This window comes from Vigna umbellata, chromosome 4 (assembly GCF_029865625.1).
Source record: "Vigna umbellata cultivar VRB3 chromosome 4, Vumbellata_1.0, whole genome shotgun sequence".
Lineage (NCBI taxonomy): Eukaryota > Viridiplantae > Streptophyta > Magnoliopsida > Fabales > Fabaceae > Vigna > Vigna umbellata.
The window spans coordinates 66,683,118-66,691,525 of NC_142168.1; the positions used below are offsets into that span (position 1 = coordinate 66,683,118).

An 8,408-nucleotide genomic window follows, 5' to 3' on the forward strand; every position below is an offset into this window, starting at 1 on the left:
AAGAAAAATCAATAAATCCCCGTTTGCACCATTTCTCCAAGAAAAACTGAAATGCTTTTCTCTAATTGAAAATGAACAATGAAAGTGATAAAGAATGTAACATCGTGCACACTTCTTCACAGCAAAACAACATTCTAATTTATAGAACATAGAAATGAAAATCTGGTTAGCATGAAGATAAAAACGAGACCCTTGTTTAAGTGCTACTTTTCACCCGTGCTCAAGCAGCTACGTGACAGCAGTGTGCTCTCCTTTTACTGGACGTGGCAGTGCTCTCTTCCACTTGAATGAAGATTAGATTCGTGTGCTTTCCAGCAAAGTGAGTCACGCGTCCCTCTCTTGCTGGCGGCTTCACCTCCAACAGTTAATCACCCATGTGCCATCTGCTGGATACCGTGCACACCAATGTTGCTCTCTTTCATTAATAGATTAAAAACCTCAATAAAGAAAATGCATGAACTAAATGAAAATGGCAATGTGTAAAATCAGCGACATAAAATTGAAGTAGATGCTTTTCATTCAACCGTAACAATGTTCACATTTTTTCCTCTCAAAATCCAAACGTTCCCCCAAAGAAAAAAAAAACTGAGTAAGTGAGGCGGTTGGAGCACATCTTCTCCTTGCCCCCATCCACGCTGGACTTGTAATTGCTTTCTAAAAAAAATTGAGATTGACTCCTAGTGCTGCTTCCTCCAAACCTCACCTCTCATTTAACCTCCAAATGTCCCAAATTGTATTTCCAAAATTTTCCCTGCAATTAATAATTCAAATAATTAGCTCAGATAATTCAAATTAATTAAAATTAGAATTTCTGGTCAAATTAAGCACAATTAGCAAAAATAGAAAAATATCGGACATTTAAGCACAATTCCCCGATTAATTCTAGCACAATAAACTAAGTCAAGTGAAGAAAATATTGATTCATCAATGATAACGTGGTAACTAAATTATTCTTACTATGTCCTTCACTGTGTTAACAAATGAACAGGTGTATTAGGTAAGGGAGGGGTTCGGTTCATGATAAATCAGGATTAACAAGGGTTTCATTAAATGAAATGGGGTTGTTTTGGGAAGTACGATAAAACTGAATGAAGTCTTATAATTGGCTGCACTATCAATTCAACATTAAAAATGTTTCTCTTCATTTGAAACCTTCCCTTTCTCTAACTTTTTCATCTCCACCTTTGGTAGTGAATTCTGCTTTTGAATCCTATAATGCTGAGGAGATAATTCTACAGTCGTCTGTGTTTCAGCCGATAATTTAGAAGCAACTTCTGTTACTTTTTTTGCTAATTTCTTCTGCCCTCTTTGATGCTGCTTTATCAACTCATTCTCCACTGGTATGTTTGCTGCTTCAGCCATCTAAGCCCTTTTGAAGACTTATTGTGTTTCATTTTTCATATCCTCAATTTCCTCTTAGGTTTCCTCTAACCTTTTTAGAACTTAATTTTCACTCACCTTTGTAGCTTCGACCTCTGCTTTGGCAGCATCCAATTTCATATCTTCTAATTTGTCAAAATCCTCGACCTTATGAACTAAGGACTTAAAATCCTCCCCTGATAAATTGAAGAGCACTTGCCTCAACTATTTTTGCTACCTCTACTTCTTTCAATGCTGCTTTGAGCTTTATTTCGGCATCTTCTAAAACAAGTTTAGTGACTACAACTTCCATCTTCAATTGTGCAGCCTCATTCTTCCAGTCTTGTGTTTCTTCCCTTGCATTTTCAGTTTTAGTGAACAACTGGTTCAATTTCCAAATAATTTCCTCTGATGCACCTCTAGATTTTGATTATTCTACAAATGTTGCTATACTTTGAACTTAACCATTTCAACAAGATTTAAATATCAAAACAAACTTGTTTGAGCTGCTAATGGACACTAATTCAAAATGTCACTTTTGCAACATTCAATTATGCAGAAAATTAACACAACCTCATCACCAATTCTGAGTTTTAGGAATTCAAATGACTGGCTAACAATAAAAAAGACTCAAAGAACTTTGAACTAACTGAACTAAGCTAGAAAAGGTCCAACTAAGTATGAAGAGAGCATAAATGAATTTACAAAGAAATTTAGCACAATGAAAAACTAATAATAAGACCTAAAGAAGCATGATTCAGATTTGAGAATTTAATTTGTTGGGGGAATTGAATGAGAATCTGCACATATCAAGTTTCTGAATAGTTTCTTATAATCAATGTAAAAGTATTGCACAAAAAATGGTTATCTCTTAGTGCAGAATGAGAACACCCATATTAGCCTTAGTTTCCTAAATAGCTATTTTCTTATGCAAGCTACTTTTATAATTTTAAAGTTGATTCCTAGGCTTTTGGCCTGCAATCAAAGTCTTTAACCACAAACAATTAGTCTCAAAGTGTTGTCTAGTTAATTTTTGCCACAAAAATGACACACAATTTGGTGATTTAAGACACAAAATGTCACAGCAGTGACTGTAGCTCAAAACTAATCACTATTGCAACTTGGATTAATGTTTTAAAACTTGTTCACACTTTGAATTGGCTCAAATCCAAACTGTTACTCAAAAAAACCTTGCCACTTCCCAATTTTGACTGAAAATTGAGGGTTTAGTATACAATTATGCACTTAGACCATTATAGCACTAATTGAACTCTGCTAGCAACTTTTAAACATCATTTTAGACTTGCTCAAACTGTCACACAACATAGAAATGGTAGCATTCGAAATCTGACTTTGTTATGGCCAAAAATGCAGAAAAATCACTCCATCACAAAAGCAAAACTGAGTTCATAAGATTCAATGGACTAGGCAATGTTAAAAGTGACTCTAGAATGTATAACTACACAATACCAAGCTGGAAAACAGCAGCTAGGTGGAGTTTAACTCGAATTAGACTCACACATAACTAAAACAACACGGTCCAAACTGCACTAAATTAGAATGCACTAGAATGGTCAAATTTTGCTAACTACACTAAACTAGCCTAAGAAACTACAAATAAACTGTCATAAGAAGTTTATAATGGTAAAACAATGCTAACTAGAAACTCACACTACAAGGCAACCTAGAACTCAAAATATGACACCCTAGAACCTCAAAAGTGTACTAAATAGGTGATAGTTTTGAAATTGACCTAAAGTAACCTAAGTATTTCTAATGAAGATTAATTTTAAGTAATGTTAACATCCTAACAAGTCTAAAGTAGTGGAATGATGCTAGGAAAGTGGTGAAAAACAAATAATTCCCTAAAAGTCAAAATCACACTACTTTAAACCTTAAAAAGTGAAGTAAAATTGAGTCCTTGCAGGTCATTTTTTGTTTTGCTGTGATTCTGTGATGTTTGGAAGTTTAAACAAGTCCAAATTTATGTATTAAAGTTGTTAGAACCATTGATGTGAAGTTACAAAGACGTGTATGCAATTTAGTATGTCAAACCATGATATTTGAGCCAATTTTGGAACTTGCAAAGTGAATCTGAGTTCCAGTTATATTTTGTGCGTAATTAGAGTTCAAACAAGTGTTTTTTGATGAATGAAAACTATTGAAATGATTAACAAAGTGTCATAATGACTTAGGTACAAAATCACTTCCAAAACCACAAATTTTGAGTCAATTTTAGGAACTAGAAAGATGATTCTGAGTAGTAGTTTGGTTTTGAGTTAAATATCAGTTTTAACATGTTTCAATTCATGAAAAAAAGTTGTTGAAGTGGTTAGTATTGATCTATAGCTATATCTGTGTCATTTTATTTCCTTGCAGAATTGTGTTATCAAACCTGCATTTAGACCATGAACGAATGTTGATGTATATATTGTATGTTCCTGTATATTGTAAGTTCATTTATTAGGCTACAACTTCATTAAGTTATGTAGTCATTTAAAGTCCTATGGTACTACACACATTCTCAATGGAATGAGAAGGGTAAAAGTTCCTTAAACACTTAGAACATACAAAATATGTGAAAGTACTCTATAAAAGAGAACTTTAGTAATGTCAGAAACACTACAAAAAAGTAGGGCATTACCGAAGGCCAGAAGCCCTCGGAAAATGCCAAAAGCCGTCGATAATGGGTGTTTACCGAAGGCCTATCGGCGGCCAAAAATCCTTCGGTAAATCCCCTGTCACTAACCATTACCGAGGGCTTTCGCCCTTCGGTAATTACCGAGGGCCAGAAGCCTTCGGTAATTACCGAAGGGCAAAAGCCCTCGCTAATTACCGAAGGGCAAAAGCCTTCGGTAATTACCGAAGGGCGAAAGCCCTCGGTAAGTTCCGAAGGGCAGGAGCCCTCGGTAATGAGCATACGATGGTATTTACCGAAGGGCGAAAGCCTTCGGTAATGGCCATACGAGGGCATTTACCGAAGGGCAAAAGCCTTCGGTAAAATGCAGGGCAGGTTTCAGCAAAATGGTTTTTCTTGTGCAACCCAGACCTGTATAACAAATTTCAATTACAAACAGACCTGCATAACAGTTTTCAAACACATACAAACATGCATAATGTGCATCTCAAAGATCCAATCAATGATCAATATCCAATGCACATCAAATAATCCACAAGACATCCATTAATGTATAAATAATGTATGAGGTAGTTCAAACATAAAACAATGTAACACAAGGATGTTGTAACATCCAAAGTCTGTAAGTACATCTAACATTGAAATGATATCAACTGAAAATGTTCTAATATCCAAATGTTTGTCTAACAAGTAATAAGAAAATGAAACCTAATAATGTACATAACTATCATCAGAATGATTTTCATCATCCTGCTCCTCTATTGATGGCTGGACTGGTGTGGGTTGGACTGATGAGGGTTGGACTGATGAGGGTTGGACTGATGAGGGTTGGACTGAAGTGGGCTGCTGAGTGGCAGCAGGTGATGAGGAGGCTCGTGGCTGGGTCAGAGGGATATTTTGTACTTCCTGTGAGGTTTCAGGCAAGACTCTCATGATCAGGGCCTTGAAGTTCGTAAACTCTGTTCTGAGATCAGTGATCTCCTGGTCACGTTGATGGAGTTCCTGCCTGAGGCGAACAACCTCGTCAGGAGTAGTGGTGGAAGAAGAAGGCTGGTGCTTCAGAGTACCTCCTCTGGATGCTGTATAGTTTGCAGCAAGCTGTCCCGCACCATATACTCGTCCCTTTTTCTTCCCACCAACGATGTCGATCCAGCACTTGTCCTACGGATGTCATCATCTGCATTACTGGCATCATCCGGTGTAGGAGCTGACTCATGTTCAGATCTAACCTGTGAAAGTCTCGTAGAAAAGTCTTCCTGTTGAAACATTAAAAGCAATGTCAGAGAACGATAGTATAACAGAAATAAAAAATTAGTAATAGTGTTATTTGCTTACATGAGTCTTCCGAGATCTTTCATCAACAAATTGATTAGTTCCCTTCCGAACATGAGTCTGTGCAAAGACCTCATCAACATGGACCGCCCGTCCTAGAGCCTGTGCCTGTAACATAATTAAGAATTACAAGCGTACATATGAAATACAATATACATAACTTGTGTATGAAAGAAAAAGTTATGTAATGAGATTATACCATACGAATGGCATGCTCATGAATGGTGATCGACCCACCAGTATGCAGGGTGCCACCCCTTTCAGACGCTCTGTTCCGCTGGGCTTTGGCACACTTATTGCGGAACTCTACTGTATTCCAATGGGCCAGTAAAGAGTTCCAAATGTGCTCACCCAGCCAGTTAGGGCGCTGTGCTGCATTCCGGGCATCCCTAAACATCTCTGACAGCCGATGAGATGCTTTCATGTGGAAATTTCTGTGTATCTGAGTTTCATGTTCAGGTTTCCACTGCACCTTCATCTGTAACATTAAAGAGAACAAACATTGATTACAGAACATACTAAAATAAGAGGACAATTAGTTATAGATTGCTCACCTGAAACGCTCCCAGAATGCTTTCTGTCGTCTGAGGTATTGCTCCCCAAGTAGGCCATGGACTTAAAAACTGTTGCTTTATTGAACGTGTGATGGCCTGGGAAGCAACCCTAGATGGAATAAACCTGCATAACAAAACTCATTTCAATTACAATATGGTTTAAACATCAAATGATATCAACAGATTATAAACTTACCCTTTACCATAGGGCTCAATCCATGGTCGATCATGGAGGGGCGGGTCAAGATCTTCAGCATCACCACTTGAATCTGGATCACCAAGTGGTGTGACAGTCTCAGAAGGAGGTACAGAAGATGAGGAAGGTATAGAAGTAGGGTCAGGGAGAGGAGTGGGGGTAATAACAATAGGGGAGGAGTGGGGGTGGCAATAATAGGAGGAGGAAGAGGGTCTGCTGCAGGGGTTGTAGAAGGGTGTGCTGCAGGAGGAGGAGAAGGGTCTACTGCAGTGGTAGTAGAAGGGTGTACTGCAGGAGGAGGAGTAGGGTCTACTGCAGGTGTAGGAGTCTGTATACTAGGGGTAGGAGAGGCCCCACAGATGATGTACTACCGGGAGCAGGGGTAGGTAGTCTAGCAGGCACCCTAAGTACATACTTTGGTGCCTGCCGTTGCCTCTTTGTAGGCCTTGCTACCCCTTTTCCTTTATCAGGACGCTCTGAACCTTGTCCTGTCATTACTGCATTCAAATGGTTACAAATAAAGCGAAAAATATAAACAAATAAAGAAGGATGAATTGTTTTCAAAGTCAATGTATAAGTAATTGCAACAACTTAAAGATGGTATTTTAGATAATGGTAATGAAATGATAGTCCAATTTGCTACAATAGATGTTCAACATTCAATCATCGTCATCATCATCATCATCTTCATCTTCATCTTCATCTTCAGCATCGTCTTCTTCTTCTTGTTCTTCTTCTTCATCGTCATCATCATCATCATCTTCTTCTTCTTGTTCTTCTTCATCTTCTTCTTCTTCTTCTTCTTCTTCCTCTTGTTCTTCATCACCTTGTATTGTTGCTTCTAATTCATCTCCATCACCATCAGGGTCGACCAATGCGGTTATACGTTCAACTTCGATAATTTCTTGTGTTTGTGACATTTGGTCAAGTTGGTAGGCTACATCTTCCTCAACTTCATTTGAGTCTATGCGACCTCTAGGCTTCGTTTGTATTGCTACGGCCCAACCACGCTTGTCAATATTGCGAAATGGTGGATATGGCACATAATAAACCTGTCTGACATTAGATGGTAGAATGAAAGGATCAAAAGGCCCATATCTTAATCTCTGGTTCAGTTCGACAATATTAAAGCGTGGATCGACTCTAGTACCAGCTCTAGAAGGATCAAACCATTCACAAAAAAGTACCACTCTGTTTGGAGAAGTAGTGCTGTTGTACTCTAACTCATATATTTTATGAATGATGCCGTAGAAATCATCATAAGACCCCTCTGTTAGGCCCTTGACATACACACCACAATTTGATGTTTTCTTTCCTTTAGACCATTCATGTGTATGGAATTTGTAACCATTGATGAAGTAAGTGTGCCATTCTTTGACACATCTCATTGGCCAATTGGAGAGATGTCTTAACTCTTGAACCGTGGGAGTTAATGCCTGATTAAAAACCTACAAAGGTACTAACAAAATTATAAAAGCAAAGTCAAATTAACCTTGCTCTAAACGTAGGAAAAACTACGGACCTGATTTCTAAACCAATGGGGAAACTCTGAGTGTATTCTAGCAGAAGTATTTCCTTCTGCGACTTGCTCAGCCACAACAAATGAGCTGGTACAAATGAAATTCATTAGTGTATAACAATTAAACCGTTTGATAGATTAGAGATGGATGATGACATACTCAAGGTACGGCTTGACTTCACTGCAATTGATCAAGACATGGACATGAGCAGAGTTGAATTCAGCATCAGTTAACCAATGAGTGAATTCTTTCCCTGCGTGACGGCCTGATTGTCGGAAAACTGATAATGCACCTTCACGTGGTTCAACTTGCCATTGCATTTCATTTCTGACATGAGTAGGGACAACATGAAGTTCTTGAAATAATGTGAACAAAAATAAGTTGTCTCTCTGTGCAAGTAAGCTGCACAAATTGAGCCTTCCACTCTAGCTTTATTTTTAACTGACCGTTTGGATTCTCCCATAAACCTTTCAAAGGGATACATCCACCTGTACTGCACGGGTCCCCCAAGCCAAGCTTCATATGCAAGATGAATTGGAATGTGCTCCATTGAATCAAAGAATGCAGGAGGGAATATTCTTTCCAATTTGCAGAGAATAATCGGGATATTTTCATCCATCTTTTTAAGGGAATCTTCCTTTAGTGTCGTGCAACACAAATCTTTAAAGAAGTTACTGATTTCTATCAGTGGATGTAACACGTGCATTGGCAAACAACTGAACGCAAGAGGGATGAAAGTCTCCATGAATACATGACAATCATGACTCTTCAACCCTTGAATAGTACCGTTCTGAACATTGGCACATCTG

The 8,408-nt window shown here is 38.1% G+C and overlaps 1 pseudogene; it reads right to left on the reverse strand.

Annotated features, from left to right (window-relative positions):
* Positions 1-1,125: 1,125 nt before the first annotated feature.
* On the reverse strand, positions 1,126-5,807 carry LOC148201005 (uncharacterized; annotated as a pseudogene).
* Positions 5,808-8,408: the final 2,601 nt, after the last annotated feature.